This window comes from Rana temporaria, chromosome 2, assembly GCF_905171775.1.
Source record: "Rana temporaria chromosome 2, aRanTem1.1, whole genome shotgun sequence".
Lineage (NCBI taxonomy): Eukaryota > Metazoa > Chordata > Amphibia > Anura > Ranidae > Rana > Rana temporaria.
In genome coordinates this window covers 371,182,538-371,202,421 of record NC_053490.1, presented here as the reverse complement: position 1 = coordinate 371,202,421, position 19,884 = coordinate 371,182,538, and the positions used below count along the sequence as shown (strand labels likewise).

The window sequence follows — 19,884 nt, the reverse complement described above, 5'->3', positions numbered from 1 at the left end:
GTGAGTACCTGGCTACAGGGGTGAGTTCAGAGGGTAGTGATAAACGGGGAGTACTCTGGTCCAATGTGGAAAGTGGGGTCGCTCAGGGTTCTGTACTTGGACCAATCCTATTTAATTTATTCATAAATGACCTGGAGGATGGGATAAACAGCTCAATCTCAGTATTTGGGGACGATGCTAAGCAGGGAAATGGCTTCTCCGCAGATGTGGAAACCTTGCAAGAAGATCTGAACAAATTAATGGGGTGGGCAACTACATAGCAAATTTGAAGAAAATGTTAAGATAATGCATTTAGGTGGTAAAAACATTAAAGCAATCTACTCACTAGGGAGGAGAACCTCTGGGGGAATCTAGGATAGAAAAGGACCTGGGGGTCCTAGTAGATGACAGGTTCAGCAACGGCATGCAATCGCTTCTCGACCTTTTGGCTAAGATCAAATGCAGTATTTGTTCTTATCAGTTGCCAAAGGATGAGCTGAAGCACCTCCCAAATGGGGAGGGTGGATGCATATCCAATGGCGTAATTGTGTAACGCCACTGGCGCGTTATTCTATACAAGATGAGCGCAGCCTTACCTCTCTCCCTCGGCTGCGCTCCTCTCTCAACTCTGGCCGCGTCACTTCCGCCGCGCCACTGTTTGCGTTCCACGCTGGAACGCGGAAGTGCGCCCCAGCGTGCTGCGCTGTTTCCCGCGCCCCGGCGGCTATTTAAATCGCCACTAATGACGGCAGGGTGTTCCACTATTTTGTTGGACCCCTGCCGTCACCTGGAAGCAACTCAGGACTCCCCAGAGAACCTGCTCCAGTATACAGACTCTCCCCATCCACCATTGGAACCAGCACTACCGCTCCAGACTTCAGTCCAAGCCCCTCCAGGCTGCAGCTCTACAGGCATTCCTTACCAGCTTATGTCCACTGGCAACAAGGAGGATTCTGAATAACCTACAGCAAGGCACTCAATCTACAACCTTCTCATCTGATGACAGCAGTACCGCAAGTATCCTCTTCTTTCATGCTAATAGCACTCAAGGTGTATTTAGCTGTGCCCTAATAGGAACTCTGTATATTTATAGTTAACCTTACCTGCTTAACGGACATTGAGATTGAATACCCATCGTTAAGGTTGCAAATAGCAATGTACTTGTTTCACTAGCACTGTACTGAACCAGAAACTATATATTACTTATATCTAAAAGGAACATACGCTACCTGCTTATTCAGATACCTTTGTTATTATTGATTGATACAAAACATATGCTTATGAGGTAATAAGCACTCTGATTATTTTGGAATTATATCTGAGGTTGTGATGATTCAAACCATTAACTCTTTATTAAGTTAATAGAGTGACTGTTGGTTTATACCTGAGAAACCTCCGCAGCTGAGATCCAATTAAAACAATTATAGCAGGACAGGATCATTACATAATAGTGGAACCAATTAAATTAAATGGATCCAGCGGAACTCGCAAACCACTTAGTGGGACTGTCACAACGAGTGGACACTCTCACTGGTAATTTGAATGACCTCCGGTTAGAAAATGAGGTCCTCCGAAATCAAAATTTTGCTCAGCCTAGGGAACGACCTGAACCCAAGGTCTGCCCCCCGGAAAATTTTTCAGGTGACAGAAAATATTTCCGTCAATTTATTAGTTCATGTCGTTTAATGTTTGATTTACGGCCCAGGACTTACTATTCTGACAGAGTTAAAATTCTGACTCTGATATCATACTTAAAAGGAGAACCTAGAGTTTGGGCCCACGCCTATGTGGAAGAACATGGCGATCTCTTGGGTGCCTTCATTACCTTCATAGATGAGATGTCTCTCCTCTACGAGGACCCTAACAAACAACTCACAGCGGAGAATACCATCAGGAACTTGAAACAAGGAAAAAGACATATAGAGGATTATATCTCAGAATTTAAATGCTGGTGCCGAGAAACTTTATGGACTGATATTGCCCTTAGGAATCAATTTCGTATAGGGTTGTCTGAGTCTGTGAAAGATGAGCTTGCTCGAGTTGAGATTCCTGCATCTTTAGAAGATCTCATGCACCTTTCCCTCTCTATTGACCGCCGTCTCAGACAAAGGAAGGCTGAACGTGCTAACTTGTATCAACCAACACCATTTAGGAGATCCAGGTCCCCCCCAAAAGAGGTACCTATGGAAGTCAGCACAATCAGAGGTCCATTGACCCCAGCTGAAAGACAAAGGCGAAGAACCCACAATCTCTGTCTATACTGCTCCGCCCCTGACCACATGGTGGCTAATTGCCCAATCCTAAAGAATAAGACTGAAGGTAATAATCTTAACCTTAATAGATCTAATGTAGCAAGTACCACAACAGGCTCCACCACTAACCAATATATCTTTCTCACCCTTACTTTACAGTGGGACCAAGATAGGACCACCATTGACGCAATGATCGACACTGGTGCATGTGGCAATTTCATTGACTTAGGTTTTGTTAACTCAAATAAAATTCCTTTTGTTTCAAAGCAAACTCTTTTGTCTGTCACTTTCATTGACGGATCTATCTCCTCTTTTGGTCCAGTGCAATCTCAAACTGCACCACTGTTGGTTACTTGTGGTAATGCACACACTGAAACCCTTGTTTTTGACATCATCCCATCACCCTTATTCCCAATAGTTTTAGGATTACCTTGGTTACACCTCCATCAACCAACCTTCCAATGGTCCAACACCTCACTCAGTTTAAACTCTACTTACTGTAAAAATACTTGTTATCCCATTTTTAATATCCTTTTAACTACTGTGAACTGCGACAGTCTTCCAACTTATTTACTAGACTTCTCTGATGTATTTAGTAAAACCAATGCAGAAATACTCCCACCTCATAGAATTTATGATTGTCCTATTGATCTAATCCCAGACGCTCCAATCCCCACCGCACGTATTTATCCACTCTCACAGCCTGAACTCGTTAACCTCAAGGATTATCTTGATGATAACCTTAGAAAGGGTTTTATAAGACCTTCTACTTCCCCGGCTAGTGCAGCCATGTTCTTTGTAAAAAATAAAGATGGTTCACTCAGACCTATAATCGATTATCGATCATTGAACAACGTCACAATAAAAAATCGCTACCCATTGCCACTTATTCCAGAACTTATAGAACGGCTACAGACTTCCAAGATCTTTACAAAACTAGATCTCAGGGGTGCTTACAATCTAATCAGAATCCGTCCCGGGGACGAGTGGAAAACTGCATTCAAAACCCGTTATGGTTTATTTGAGTATTTGGTAATGCCTTTTGGTTTGGAAAGTTGCAGGTGCATTACACAACGGTTTATTAACGACATTTTTCGTGATTTACTAGACATCTGTGTTGTAATATACCTAGACGACATCCTGATTTACTCTGATACTCTTGAAGAACACACTAAGCATGTAAGATGGGTCTTGGGTAGACTCAGAACACATTGCCTTTACGTTAAGCTTGAAAAATGTGTTTTTAGTCAGTCCAGTATTTCATTTCTCGGGTATCAAATTACTCCAGAAGGAATACAGATGGATTCTTCAAAGGTTGATTGTATTCTTTCCTGGCCAATCCCCCATTCTAGGAAAGCATTGCAACGCTTTCTTGGTTTCTCAAATTACTACCGAAAATTCATTAGAAACTTCTCACAGATTGTCAAACCCCTGAATTCATTAACAAGCAAAAATACACTCTTCAAATGGACAAATGAAGCTCAAAGGTCATTTGATTCACTCAAATTATCTTACACTACTGCTCCGACCCTCCAACTACCTAATCCCTCATTTCATTTTACTTTAGAAGTCGATGCTTCACATTTCGCTTTAGGCGCTGTGCTTTCCCAACAACAAAACTTGTCTGAACCTCTACATCCAGTGGCCTTCTATTCTAGAACTTTAACGTCCGCAGAGAAAAACTACTCAATTGGAGAGAAAGAACTCCTTGCAATTAGAGATGCTTTAGCCAATTGGAGACATCTTCTAGAGGGATCCACACATCCGATCACCATACTAACAGATCATAGAAATCTACAACATTTAAAGGCCTGTAAAACCTTGTCCGCCCGTCAAGTCAGGTGGAGTTTATTCTTTGACCGATTTGATTTCTATATTTCTTATAGACCAGGTACACAAAATTTAAAGGCGGATTCTTTATCTCGCATGTATGAAGATCACACTACTGAAACTCCACCACACTCTTATCATACCTTCAAATCGCTTCATTGGCTTAACCACTTCTTTCAAACAACTACTCTCCCAGTCTATTTCTACAGATGCATCTGACTTACCTAAAGGAGTCCTAAAGCAATCAGATGGATTATATACCTACAACAAGAAATTATATGTTCCTCCAAAATTACAGTTGCTACTACTGAAACAACTACATGATTCTCCATTAGCTGGTCACCCTGGAATTACTAAAACAATACATCTTGTAAAAAGACATTACTGGTGGCCCCATTTAGCTAAAATGGTCCAAGAATATGTTAATTCCTGCGAAACTTGTGCCAGCAAGAAACTCTCAAGAAAACCTCCATTTGGTCTTCTAGCATCCATCCCAATACCCAATAGACAATGGGAGGTTGTGTCAATGGATTTTATAGTCGATCTTCCAAGATCAAATGGTGCAAATACCATCATGGTCACTGTTGACCTACTAACAAAGATGGCACACTTCATTCCTTTAAAAAATCTACCAACCTCTCTTGAGACAGCAACAACTTTCATCAGTAATGTTCTCAAACTGCATGGTTTACCTTCTCAGATTATCTCAGACCGTGGATCCCAATTCATCTCCAAATTCTGGAAAGCTCTGTGTAATGCATTAAAGATTGATCATCGGATGTCTACTGCCTACCATCCCCAAACAAATGGACAGACGGAACGCATCAACCAGATCTTGGAACAATATTTGCGTTGTTATTGTACCCATCTTCAGGATGACTGGTATCAATTACTTCCCCATGCAGAGTTCGCATATAATAATGCTACCAGCTCTTCAACCCAATTCTCACCATTTTTTGCCAACTATGGTTTTCACCCAAACAATTTACCAAGCTCTTTCCTCTCAAACAATGTACCTGCAGTAGACCAATATCTCACTATTCTAAAGAACACACTTCCTATTTTACGTTCAAATTTAGAAGCTGCTCAGTCACGACAAAAACGTAATTATGATCTTCACAGATCAGTACCTCCTACCTATAAAGTTGGTGATTTAGTATGGCTTTCTACTAGAAACTTACGCTTAAATCTACCTTCGAAAAAGTTGGGTCGTCAATTCATTGGACCCTACCCCATCTCTCAAGTGATCAATTCAAATGCAGTAAAACTACAGTTACCTCCTGATTGGAAAATCCATCCTGTTTTTCATGTTTCTCTGATTAAGCCATACGTACCCAACCCATTCTCTAACAGGGTTTCACGTCCTCCTCCTCCAGTAGAAATCATGGGTGAGACTGAATACGAGATTGAAAAGATTTTAGACTCTAGAAAGAGAGGTTCTGTCATTCAATATCTAATACGATGGAAAGGCTACTCTCAACTTGAAGATTCTTGGGAAAATAGTTCTCACCTTCATGCTCCCCGTCTTATCAGACAATTTCATCGAAGGTATCCTACTCGTCCATCACCTAATATTGTCACTGGTGGTGCCCCCTTGAGGAGGGGAGTATGTAACGCCACTGGCGTTATTCTATACAAGATGAGCGCAGCCTTACCTCTCTCCCTCGGCTGCGCTCCTCTCTCAACTCTGGCCGCGTCACTTCCGCCGCGCCACTGTTTGCGTTCCACGCTGGAACGCGGAAGTGCGCCCCAGCGTGCTGCGCTGTTTCCCGCGCCCCGGCGGCTATTTAAATCGCCACTTATGACGGCAGGGTGTTCCACTATTTTGTTGGACCCCTGCCGTCACCTGGAAGCAACTCAGGACTCCCCAGAGAACCTGCTTCAGTATACAGACTCTCCCCATCCACCATTGGAACCAGCACTACCGCTCCAGACTTCAGTCCAAGCCCCTCCAGGCTGCAGCTCTACAGGCATTCCTTACCAGCTTATGTCCACTGGCAACAAGGAGGATTCTGAATAACCTACAGCAAGGCACTCAATCTACAACCTTCTCATCTGATGACAGCAGTACCGCAAGTATCCTCTTCTTTCATGCTAATAGCACTCAAGGTGTATTTAGCTGTGCCCTAATAGGAACTCTGTATATTTATAGTTAACCTTACCTGCTTAACGGACATTGAGATTGAATACCCATCGTTAAGGTTGCAAATAGCAATGTACTTGTTTCACTAGCACTGTACTGAACCAGAAACTATATATTACTTATATCTAAAAGGAACATACGCTACCTGCTTATTCAGATACCTTTGTTATTATTGATTGATACAAAACATATGCTTATGAGGTAATAAGCACCCTGATTATTTTGGAATTATATCTGAGGTTGTGATGATTCAAACCATTAACTCTTTATTAAGTTAATAGAGTGACTGTTGGTTTATACCTGAGAAACCTCCGCAGCTGAGATCCAATTAAAACAATTATAGCAGGACAGGATCATTACAAATTGCACCTAGAAAGACGGTTTCCGTAGGGATTGGTGGATTACTACGCTCTGATCGAGTCGGGGGTAAGCCATTGTCGAGTCTGAGCCGTCTGGAAGGGTGCTCCTCGTGAGGATGGGTGGCTGCACTGGGTCTGGTCTTTTTGCTGAGTCTTGGTCCAGCCTTCTGGCTGGTCGGTGTAAGTATTGCCCCTGTCGGCAATCTGGTGGAGGAGCTGGGTGGCGCCATGCAAATCCGCCGGGTTGTTGGGGGCCTGGAAAGGCTAGTATCAGTGGAGGCTACTATCAAGGGGGCAGCTCTCCATGAGAAATCCAGGAAGGGCTCTCTATCCAGCAGGGGCGGAGTGCTGCACTGGACCGGTCGGGGGGTTGGATTTGGGACTAGAAAGCCTATGGTGTATGTGCCCCTCGAGTGACAGTCCAGGGGTGCCGGACAATCACTGTGAGTGAGGGTCACATTGATTTAAGGCACCACGGTCACTGCACCAGAACACGCTTTTTTAGCACCTGCCTCCTGGGCTGGGACCGGAGGGCCTGGCCATTGTATTGTACAATGGCCACCTTTTCACTCTCCTCTCCACGTATTCCTCCCCCACTTTCTTATTATTTATCCTTTGTCACGTTTTTGTATTTTTATGTTGTGTACACGTTTTGCACAGTGTGATGAGTAGGGTGCTGGTCCTCTGGCCTGCCCTGGAAGTCTTGGGGGGGGGGGGGGTTGGACATAGCCTTCTGGCTTAGTTCCCCCCCTCTCATGGGGTCTCCCTTCGGGGGGAGCCCCACCAAGTACTTGGGTGGGTCTGTTTTGGGAGACCCTCCAGAGAAAGGGGTCCATCCGGTCTCGGCTGGATGGACCATAGTGTAAGTACCCTTTTCCCTGCCAGGAGCCTAACGCCCCGGGGGATTCAGGGCAAGGCCCTCTGATTTTAGAGGGCTAGTGTACCCGCTGCACGTTTTTTGTGTCGCCTCTTTTCGTTGTGCGCATTTTTTTGGTGCCGGGTGAAGTTTTTTGAGTGCGCTTCACACGCCATGGCCTTTCGTTAAAAAAAATAAAAATGCAATGCCAAGCTGCTGCTGCAAGCAAAGCCAATATAATATTGCCATGCATTAAAAAGGGAATTAACTCCAGAGATAAAATGATAATTCTCCCACTCTACAAGACTCTGGTCCAGCCACACCTGGAGTATGCCGTCCAGTTCTGAGCACCATTCCTCAGGAAGGATGTGCTGGACATGGAGCGAAGACAGAGAAGGGCAACAAAGCTAATAAAGGGACTGGAGGATCTTAGTTATGAGGAAAGATTACTTGTACTGAACTTATTCTCTCTGGAAAAGAGATGCTTGAGAGGGGATATGATTTATATGTTCAAATACCGTACTGATGACCCCACAATATTGATAAAACAAGACTCGCGGCCATTCGCAAAAAATTGAGGAAAAGTGATTTAACCGGAAACTGCGTAGATGGTTCTTTGCAGTAAGAGCGGTAAGAATGTGGAATTCTCTTCCACAAACCGTGGTTTCAGCAGGGAGCATAAATAATTAAAAAAAACTATTAGATACGCACCCTATTGACCACAACATACAGAGATATACAATGTAATATTGACATAAAAGTGCACACACACAGGTTTGACTTGATGGACTTGGCTTTTTTTTCAACCTTATTAACTATGTAACTCTAAGCTTGCTCACATTTGAACTTTGAAATTTGACAAAGTGGGACATTTGACTTAAAAACAGGAGTTTGAAACAGTAGTCTTCTAACTTGTAAGTAACATTTGAAATTTCCTGTAAATAATAGTATTGTAACTGGGATATTGAGTGCTAGCAAGGTTGAAGGTTTTGTGCAGTGCACAGCGTGCCGCATATATACAGTAAAGGAGCAACAGCTCCAGGATAAATACCGCTGCAACAGATGTGAGCGAGTTGCCCTTCTGGAAGCTCACATTAGAGATCTGGAGGAACAAATTGCAACACTGGGCAGAACCGACAACCTTTTAAAAGGGGTCTTGGATGATTAATAGGGTTGGTGTGGAGGGGTAAGTCAGGGTTATCAGGTAGGAAGATGGGTTATTGCAGTCACAGAAAAGAAAGACCAGCCCTGGGTTTGAGAACTCAAATTTGCCATGTTAAGTGAAGATGTGGGGGTGGCAAACTAAGGCGTGTTAGCCATAGATGTCCCTGCTATCCCTAACAACCGGGGGAGCAGCCCATCTTTTAGGAGTGGTAAGGGTAGTGCAGGAAGGCCTAAGACATTGATGGCAATAGGTGAATTTATAATCGGTAGTAGGGATGCAACAATACCATTTTTTTTTATTTTTTTTTATAAGTACGAGTACTGATACCAATTACCAATACTTACCACAACTGTTATGTTTTCACTTCAGCTGTTAGCAATTGTACAAAACATTGAAAAGTTAATTATAAATGAAATAAATAGATTCTTTTTTTCATTTTGCGCTTTTTCAATGTGAAATGTGTAAATATATGTTAATATATATCTGTAAAAATATTCACTAACAAAAAATAAAATAAAAAAAGGTTTTAATTGTTTATCGTTTATAAAATAGACATGAACAAAAAAGGAAAAAAAAAGCAGGAAAATAACTAAATGGAGGAGAATAGGGAGTTAATTAACCACTTAATGACCGCCGGCAGAATGTCACGGCTGGGCACATGGACGTATATATACGTCCCCTTTAAGAGCCCAGACGTGGATCGCGAGTCCTTTCCGAAGCTCCCTGACCGCGCGCCGCGGACCCGATCGCCGCAGGTGTCCCGCGATCGGGTCACAGGAGCTGAAGAACGGGAAGAGGTGAGTGTAAACAAACCTTCCCCGTTCTTCTCTGTGGCAATATCAGTGATCGTCTGTTCCCTGATATAGGGAACGACTATCGCTGATATCACACGTCCAGCCCCGCCCCCCTACAGTTATAAACACACATGAGGTCACACTTAACCCCTACAGTGCCCCCTAGTGGTTAACCCCTTCACTGCCATTGTCATTTTCACAGTAATCAGTGCATTTTTATAGCACTTTTCGCTGTAAAAATAACAATGGTCCCAAAAATGTGTCAAAAGTGTCCGATGTGTCCGCCATAATGTCGCAGTTACGAAAAAAATCGCTGATCGCCGCCATTAGTAGTAAAAAAAAAAATATTAATAAAAATGCCATAAAACGATCCCCTAATTTGTAAACGCTATAAATTTTGCGCAAAACAATCGATAAACGCTTATTGCGATTTTTTTTATTTTTTTTACCAAAAATATGTAGAAGAATACGTATCGGCCTAAACTGAGGAATAAAATGTTTTTTTTTTATATCTTTTTTTGGGGATATTTATTATAGCAAAAAATAAAAAATATTGTTTTTTTTTTCAAAATTGTCGCTCTATATTTGTTTATAGCTCAAAAAAAAAAAAAACGCAGAGGTGATTAAATACCACCAAAAGAAAGCTCTATTTGTGGGAAAAAAAGGACGCCGATTTTGTTTGGGAGCCACGTCGTACGACCGCGCAATTGTCAGTTAAAGCGATGTAGTGCCGAATCGCAAAAAGGGGCAAGGTCCTTAACCTGCATATTGGTCCGGGTCTTAACCCGGACCAATATGCTGATTAAAGTAAAAGTAAATGAAGGGTTAATAAGGGGTTAAGCAGAGGAGCATTTGTTCATCCCTTTTTGATCTACAGATGAAGAAACAGAAAGATAAAAAAAAAAAACGTGCTTTTCCTTTTATTTTAGTGCTGCTTTTTTTTTTGACGGCTCCAATTACCAGACTTTTTTAACACTTCAGCTGTCGACAAGGGAAGACCCACTGACCGCTCAAAGAACTGAGCCTTAAAGTATCGGTTTCAGGTATCTGTGCATTTGCACGAGTACCGATACTTGTGCAAATACTTGTTATACTAGTATTGGTGCAACCCTAATCAGAAGGACTTAAAGGAACACTAAAGGTTTGTTTTTTATTAGATCAATTGATTGCTGTAAGCTAGAGCATTTAAATATCTCTTACCTCGTTTTTCCTTTTGACCTCCAAAATACAGTAATCCAGGTTTGAAAATGCCATTTCCTGTCTCTCCTCTTCTTGCTTTCCACCAGCATCTGAGCTGTTTTGCATGGTGGAAAGCAGAATGGGCTCACCCCCTCCCTATGACTACAGCCCTGCGTGAAGATGCTCTTATCCCTCCGACCAAACATGTCTGCTGAAACTGGTCCGCTGATCCGGGGGATCGGACAGGTTTCCAGCGGACAAATGTTTCTTAGCATGCTAAGAAACAATTCCGCTGGAACCATGTCCGTCGGACATGTTCGGTCGTCTGTACAGACTCACCGGACATGTCCGATCGGCCGCCATCCCTCGCATGCGTCGAAGTGACACGTCGCGACACATCACCGCGTTTGTTTTCCGCGGGGATTTTGGTCTGGTGGTGTGTACAGCCATCAGACCAAAATCCGGCAGCGGACACGTCCGATGAAAATGGTCCGCGGACCGTTTTCATCGGACAGATCCGCTGGTGTGTACGGGGCCTCACAGGCATGGAGGCTAAGCCTAATGGGATACACTGCCAGATTAAAGCCTCCTCTCTGTCCATATGTATCACTTGACTCAAATTCTGGTCAACAGAACTCATGTACAAATTGTGCCTCAAGAGGTTGCCCTTCGATGGAAGCATGGGAGGAGAGACGTGCTGACATCACTGCACTGTTTAACATCCCGGAAGGATGGAAGTTCTATTGTAGCCAGTCGGCTTTTTACACCTATGCCTGTACATTCTACATTGATTTAAGTGCATTACTTTTTATCTAATAAATGCATCGTTTTGGTTTTACACTATGGCCAGTATCTCTTTTTTCGGATTGCCATGAATATGGTGTTTGGGGGAGGATCCTTGTACCTAGTGGAAGGATATAATCATCTGCTTTGCCAGTGTGTTATGAAAGTTCATCTAGTTTGATTTGCCATCTGCTCGCCATCCTTGGAGGAAAGGGCCCTGGCTGGGTATTAGCCGCTGGCAATTCAGCTTGTGCTAGCTGGTAAGCACGGTATTCATGTGGTGGTGGATAAACACCTTGTGTGTCAGCACGATCCATTATCACAAGGAGAATTCCTATCTAATGAATGTTTGCACCTTTGCCTGCACAGGTGGCAAGATGTTTCTATATGTTACCTGCTACCTTTCTTTTTTAGCCTATATATCGGTTTTTGTGGACTATCAATATCACTATTATAGATTCATATATCACTGGTATATATGTTATGAGCATGTAATGGATTATCATTAATACTACATCCCTTATCACTGGTTCATATGGTATTGGCATATTCGTTATTTTTTTTGTCATATATTGGTAATTTAATAGTCAAAAGCACAGCTCTATTCATTACTACTTCAATGGAATCTGCCTGTTTTGTCACTCTTTGAACGAGTACAGCAAGGAGATCACAGGAGTGTAAGAAAATGCTCCTCCCTTGGAAAAAGGTGGCTCGTTCTGCAAGCAGGCCGTCTATTCCTGAGATTAAGAAATGTTTATTTTGTCCCTCTGACCTCCAAGTCTGTAGCACACACAGACGTGGACCTTCAAGTTAGCGCTAAGCCCTCTCCCTGTTCAAAGTGGACTCCCAATTGTTAGAGTGTCGGCCTTCTCAGCCTTCTAGTTCCAAGCAAATGTAAAAACAGGCATGTTGGAAGGTATAAGTGTGTGCCCCATAGGGGCCACTAGGAATACTGCAAGCTAAGTTACTTTTAGACTTAAATGACTTGCTTAATGTGGGCATTAACACTCAAATGAGAGGCCAATTCACACTAGAGCCCAACACACTTACAGGACTGCATCTCTACTTCCAAATGTCGGCTAGGCCTGTTCCTACCTGCCCTGACAATAGACTTTGTAGCATTTTGAAAAAATAATACCATGCCTATCTCACATCTTTACTGGAGACTTGCCTTTACGCAATACACTCTTAGGCACACAGCCAAGGCATCGTACTTCGCTTCACAAAGGCCTTGCATACTGTGACCAAAGGATTGGTCCACAGGTGAGACTTTTACCACAACGGGCTCCAATATGAAGGCCCTGCCACTAAGAGGAGAACATGAAGTACTAACTGTTTCCCCACTATCTAGTCCTTGTCACCTACCAGCGTTATCGCTTCCACTTCTGGCTAGCTGCTACCCTTTTTGTTGCATCTTTGTTTTACAACCATAAAGGCTGACTAGAACGTTCACTTGTAGACACTAACTACAAGGGTTAAGCTAATTTCCACATAGGTACTCTTTTTTCTTAACCCAGGGAGTTAAATATGGTTTGCTGGCAGATCCCAGTTCTTGTATATACACCATAAATACACTTCAGTAACACATTCAATCACTTCATAAGAATTTATACGAGGCAGCTGTTCATTTACGTAAACAATATTTAGGAAATAAACGTCTCCACATAACATTTGCTCAAAGATTGTATGGCTCAGAACAGTGGAAAACAACGTCTTACTTTGGAAGTTTTCAGTCAGGGTGTTCAAGCCGAGGTGTCCTCCCACACACCAATAGACAAATGGTCATCAAGAAAAAAAAAAAACTGCCAGAAACTCCATAACATCAATCGCATTTATTTTAAAGCATTCACAGTGAGAACAATCGGCAGCAGACTAGTTTCAGCGATAAGCCTTGTTCACAGCACACATATATGTTGAAAAACATGAACATTTATACATAAGAGACTATCACATGACTACTGCTCCTCCCCAATCAACAATGTGGTCAATTTGAAATCAGGTGATTGGTTACAAATTGTCAACAGATGACAAGTGAGAAGCAGAGTCTAGCTATAATACAACACATGAGATACAAAACATACAAAGAGAGAATCTTTAATGAAAAAAAATATATAAAAAAAAAAACATTTGCAAGACGTGAAATATAAAGACTGTACATAAAAGAAAGTACACATTCAAAGTGTATCACAAGCGATGGGCATAATACAATGCCCATAGCTCCTGGACATTTTAAACTTATTTCATAAAAAGGTCCAAATCATAGCGGTAATTCATTCCCGCAAGTACCCTTGTCTGTAGGTGGAAAATCCACCAGGCTTCACGTGAAAGAAGTGCACGATTGGGTATCCCCCCCCCCCATGTGAGGATAATTTAATTCTTTCCAAGCATGAGTACGAAAAGCATGCCATATTGCCGTTATTTTCATACTTGAAGTGCTTAGACACACTGGCCCAGATTCAAGTAGAATCGCGCAATATTTGCGTGGGCAAAGAGCAAATTTTTTTCTCTGCGCCCACGCAAATATTGCGCTTTGCCCGCGATTCACGGAGCAGTTGCTCCGTAAATTGCGCGGGCAATATGCTAAGCAGCCGGGCGCAAGGCTGCCTAATGTAAATGATCCCGCCGGGGGCGGGAATCATTTAAATTAGGCGCGCTCCCGCGCCGAGCGAACAGCGCATGCTCCGTCGGGAAACTTTCCCGACGTGCATTGCGGCAAATGACGTCGCAAGGACGTCATTTGCTTGTAAGTGAACGTGAATGGCGTCCAGCGCCATTCACGGTTCACTTACGTAAACGACGTTAAATTTGAACGTTGCGAGCGGGAGGCGCAGCTATACTTTAGCATTGGCTGCGCCTGCTATTAGCAGGAGCAACCTTATGCTAAAGGCGCCGTACGGAAACTCCGTACCTTGCGTAGGCAGGGCCCGCGCAACTTTTGTGAATCGGTGGTAGTATGCAATTTGCATACTACACGCCGATCACAAAGGCCGCGCCCCCCTAGCGGCCAACGCAAGAATGCAGCCTGGGATGTGAAGGCATAAGAAGGCTTATGTTTATCACATCCTAGGCTGCATTCGGTGTAACGAGGTTCCTGAATCAGGAGCACTCGTTACACCGGAGCAAGTAAGCACTTGCGCCGCGCAACTATGGTTGCGCGGGCACAAGTGCTTCTTGAATCTGGGCCATTGTATAAGCCTTTGTCAGTACTGTAAGATGCAACATGAAACTGTTTGCTGATTCAAGTTCTCAGTGGTCTCATGGTGCAACCCACATATTGTTTGTTACATTTATCACATTCCACAACATATACAACATTGCTAGTGCCACAGCTGATATATTCACGAATCGTAAATTCTCGTCCTGTGGCACGGGAAATTACTTTGTGTTGTCTGGAGTGTCTACTACAGAAACGGCATGTTTTTTTCCCTCAAATGTAAGAGCACACAGTGTTCAACCAAGTTTTTTTTTTGTATTTCTGCGACTCAAACAAACTTGGCGACAAAAGGCCTCCTAGCGTTTTAACACGGCGGCTTGAAAACCTACAGCCCGACTTAAGTATTGGTGCCAAATCTCCATCCGTGGAATGTATTGGTAAATATTTATCTATGTTGTTTATTTTATTCAATTCCAAGGCGAGGGCAGTAACAAAAGTGACTGAACTTGTTTTGCTGTCATTAGAACTCTTACTATTACTATAGCTCTTGTGACCAGCATTCTCCAAGAGGGTAATTCTATTTTTCTACATGGCGAGATGGGTTGCTCTATCTATATTCTATTTGTCATACCCTTGTGAATGAAGTTGTGAGGCTATAATGTTGCACTCACTAAATCCTTCCTCAGTAGAGCAGATACGTCTGGCCCTGGTGAACTCCCCTATCGGAATGGATCGTTTGGTGTGTACAGGATGGCAACTAGTAGCCAGAAGTAAGACATTGCCTGCACATGCCTTATGATAGTTATAGGTTGTAACCAAGCCCTGAGCTGCACAGCCTGTTAAAGTAAGATCTAAAAAATTGATGGCATCCTTATGACTATCAAAACTAAATTCCAAATTGAGATGGTTTTTGTTCGCCAAGGATACAAAGGTAACACAGTACATAAGGGAACTATCCCATACAACAATTAGCAGGTATCATGTAGCTACCGTAACCAACTATAGAACCTGCACATGGGTTGTGCCGGGAGAAGAGAAAACTCTCCTCCCACCAGCCCATGTACAGGTTCGCCAGGGATGGTGAAAAACGGGCCCCCATTGAGGCCCCCCTACTTTGCAGAAAAAAACTTGATCGAACATGAAATAATTGCGACTGAGCAGAAATTCAACTGCCATAATTATGAACTCTCTCAGACTAGTGTCGTAAGTACTGTAAGATGATGTTCAAGGGCTTTGATTGCAAGGTCGTGTGGAATACGGGAATATAGTGACTTCACATTCATGGTGACCCACTGGTACTCCTCCTTCCACATCACTTCCTGTAAAGATGTCAGTACTGATGTGGTGGCTTTGATATAGCCAGGTAATCTTACAACTAATGGTTGAAGATACTGGTCTAACCAATGACCCAAACGCTCAAAAAGAGAACCGATACCTGCCACTATTGGTCTACCTTTTACTGGAATTATATTCTTGTGGAGTCTGGGCATGTGATGGAAAATGGAGACTATAGGTGAATTGATCATAAGATGCTCTGCCACTTTTCTGTCAAAAACCCCCATCTCCACACCGGTGTCGAGAAAATGTATCATTTGCTGTCTGAAGACAGGAGTGGGATCCCTATCCAAAATTTGATATGTGGTGGTATCCTGCAACTGGCGCAAAGCCTCTTCCTTATAATGTCTTGCGTTTAGAATGATGACTGAGCCTCTTTTGTCGGCTTATTTTATCACTAGGTCAAAGCGTGATTTGAGACTGTCGGTCTTAGGCCTAAGGCTGGGTTCACACTGGTGGGACAGACGTTCCGACATTGGGAGCTCATGTCGCATGACGTCTGAAAATCAATGTTTTCCTATGAGAGCCGTCTTAACTGGTCCAACACAAGTCGGTCCGACTTTGAAAATGCACCCTGGTCCGACTTTAAAACCCAATTTAGCCCATTGAATATCATTGAAGTCGGATCAAAGTAGGATCCTTGTCCTAACCATCCGACTTTTGACATTCGACATGGTGATTACAGCAGCAGTAAAAGGAATTTATCTCACACTTGGATTGTTTTGATTAGTCAAAGGACAAGTCAGACCAAAGTAGTATCCTGTTCATTCAAGTCGGATGGATGTAGGACCAATGTAGGATGGATGTAGGACTGATGTCCCAGAGCAAAGTAGGATGAAAGTCGTATGACTGTCCTGTAGTATCAGTGTGAACCCAGCCTGAGGCCTCATGTACACTGGACGTTTTTGAATGTTTTTACAGCAGCTGTTTTTGGAAGTAGACATTTTTTTCTACAGTCATTAAACTCTCCATCATGTTATCCTATGTGTCCATGCACACATAGGCTGTTATCAGCAGTTTTGGGCAGTGGCGTTTTTGAGCAGTAAAAAAAAAAATAGTGGGTTCTGAGAGACGTTTTTCAGCTGTAAAAACACTCTAACGCTGATAAACGTTGATAAATGCTCAAAAACGTCCCTCATCAGAGTTTAACGTTTTTGATTCATTGAAAAAAAAAAATGCTAAAAGACGCTAACGCCGAAAAACACTAAAACGCTACTGCAAAAAAAGTTGAAAAACTCACTGCAAAGCTACTGGCTTTTATTACGTTATTTTAACGTCCAGTGTGCATGAGGCCTAAATGTTCATGCTTTTCAACATATATGTGTGCTGTGAAAAAGGCTTATCACCTAAAAAAACTAGTCTGCTTCTGACTGTTCTCACTGTGAAGGCTTTTAAATAAATATGCTTGATTTTCTTGTGAAAAAAAATAAATATGCTTGATGTTATGGAGTTGCCGGATTCTCCTTTTTCTTCATGACCGTCTACACATAACATGTTGAGATAGCTGCATCACGTCTGTTGAAAGGTATGTTTCCAGCAAAGTTAAGACAGATCCTCTTGCATCCATTCCCATGTTGGACAGTGTGCCAGACACTGTCTTCGCTGGCATATATGCCCTTCACAAGTGGGTAGTTGCACATACACCAAGGGAGGAATGACTAAACATAAATTAGAACTTCTTTACAAAACCAGCCAAAATGATACTAAACACACACTGTTTATTTTACATTGTCCCTTCTATTGATGTATATGGATGATGGCACTGTAATTATTTTAATTAAAAAAAAACACAAATCTAAATACAGTGGAACCTCGGATTACGAGCATAATCCGTTCCAGGAGAATGCTCGTAAACCAAAGTACTCGCATATCAAAACGAGTTTCCCCGTTAAAGTCAATGGAAACGAAAATAATTTGTTCCGCATTGACTTTAATGACATAAAATACCGCATGCGGCCAGAGGTGGGGAAAGGGGCGGCGGAGAGCCTCGGAAATGGCTGGAAAGGCCAGAGGACACCTTGGCAAACCTTTGGAAAGGCTCAGGAACTGAGTATTTCAGTGTCTTTACGAGCATTTCCAAACAGCGCCGATCGGCTCCGGCGCCCCCCGCCTCAGGCCAAATGCGGTACTGCACACCGCTTTGGCCTGAATCCTGCTCGTTTTGCGAGACAACATTCGCAAACCAAGTTAGGATTTTTTTAAATACAGTGCTCGTATTGCGAAACGCTCATTAACCGCGTTACTCGCAATCCGAGGTTCCACTGTACCTTTTTCGCTAATCAATATACAGCTTTCACATGAGCCAGCTCTTTCCCAGCCTGGCTGCAGAGAAACATAAGCAGGAGGAGCTTCTAGTCCTCTGCTGCTGGTCAAAAAAAATAATAATTAAAAAAGCCTGGAATACAGAGTAAAAATATCAATGAACTGTTTTAAAGAGAAAGTAAAACTGTTTTTTTTTTTCAAAAAAAAAAACCTGCAAGAGAAAGGCATAATGAGCTAGTATGCATAGCATACTAGCTCATTATGAATGACTTACCTGAGATCGAGGCCCCCGAAGCGCTTCTCGTTGTCCTCCTCCGCCGCCATGTCCCTTCAGCGCTTCTTCCGGGTATCGCCGCTCCGGCGCTGTGACTGGCCGGAGCGCATGCGCGCAGGAATATGGCATTAACCCCCCATTATCCCATTCACAAAAATGGTACGCTCAGTGTGCCTGCGCCGTTGTCTACGGTGCGCATGCGCCGTAGACATCGGTGCAGTGTTTTAAACAAATATCTCCTTAACCATGTAGGTTAAGAAAATATTTCTTGCACCTACAGGTAAGCTTTAATCTAGGCTTACCTGTAGGTGCAAGTTGTGTGGTTGGGTTTACAACCACTTTAAATTGTCATATAAATATATATTTAAAATCAAAGCTTTTATTATTTTTTGCAATAACATGCCATGATGTGGGCGGACTTCTGCCAATCACAGGCTATGTCACACCCCTCCAGCCTGTGTATAAGAATAACAGAAAGCTGAAGCCTTCATCAATCTACATGTAACATCGCACCCTAATTGTGTTTAGCTGGTTAGTGGGCTTGGAGAAGAAGGAAGTGGGCCCCAGGGAGTGGGCTGTCATTTACCACTGTTGTAAATGGTGTCTATAGTCACATGGGCTGCTCAGATGTGATGGGGAGGAAATATTCAGCATAGAAACTCACTGAAAACTGTGCATGTGCAAAGCTGCCAACACGGCTTGAAGATTTTGAGGATTTGAACAGAAGGGGGAGCTAGAGAACACTGGAATCAACCAGTTTTTTTGCTGAGTACAGAAAACAAATCTCATAGTGACTGAGTTTGTAAAGCATGTAATACAGCATTTATTAATATTTTTTTTATGATGTGGGTTTAATGACACTTTAACCACAAGACCCGAACCATTATGCGGGTAAATGACCTGGCCAGTTTTTGCGATTCGGCACTGCGTCGCTTTAATTGACAATTGCGAGGACGTGCAATGTAGCTCCCAAACAAAATTGGCGTCCTTTTTTTCTCACAAATAGAGCTTTCTTTTGGTGGTATTTGATCACCTCTGCGGTTTAAATTTGTTGCGCTATTAACAAAAATAGAGCGACAATTTTGAAAAAAAAACCTATTTTTTACTTTTTGCTATAATAAATACCCCCCCAAAAAAGATATAAAAAAAAAAAAAATTCTCAGTTTAGGCCGATACGTATTCTTCTACATATTTTTGGTAAAAAAATCGCAATAAGCGTTTAACGATTGGTTTGCGCAAAATTTATAGCGTTTACAAAACAGGGGATAGTTTTATGGCATTTTTATTAATATTTTTTTTTTTTACTACTAATGGCGGCGATCAGCGATTTTTTTCGTGACTGCGACATTATGGCGGACACATCGGACAATTGTGACACATTTTTGGGACCATTGCCATTTTCACAGCAAAAAATGCTATAAAAATGCATTGTTTACTGTGAAAATGACAATTGCCGTTTAGGAGTTAACCACTAGGGGGCGCTGTAGGGGTTATGTGTGACCTCATATGTGTTTCTGAC

At 42.6% G+C, this 19,884-nt stretch overlaps 1 non-coding gene across 1 annotated transcript; it reads left to right on the top strand.

Annotated features, from left to right (window-relative positions):
- Positions 1-408: 408 nt before the first annotated feature.
- On the top strand, positions 409-603 carry LOC120929977. Its single transcript, XR_005747564.1, has one exon. It is a non-coding gene; the product is annotated as a U2 spliceosomal RNA (small nuclear RNA).
- Positions 604-19,884: the final 19,281 nt, after the last annotated feature.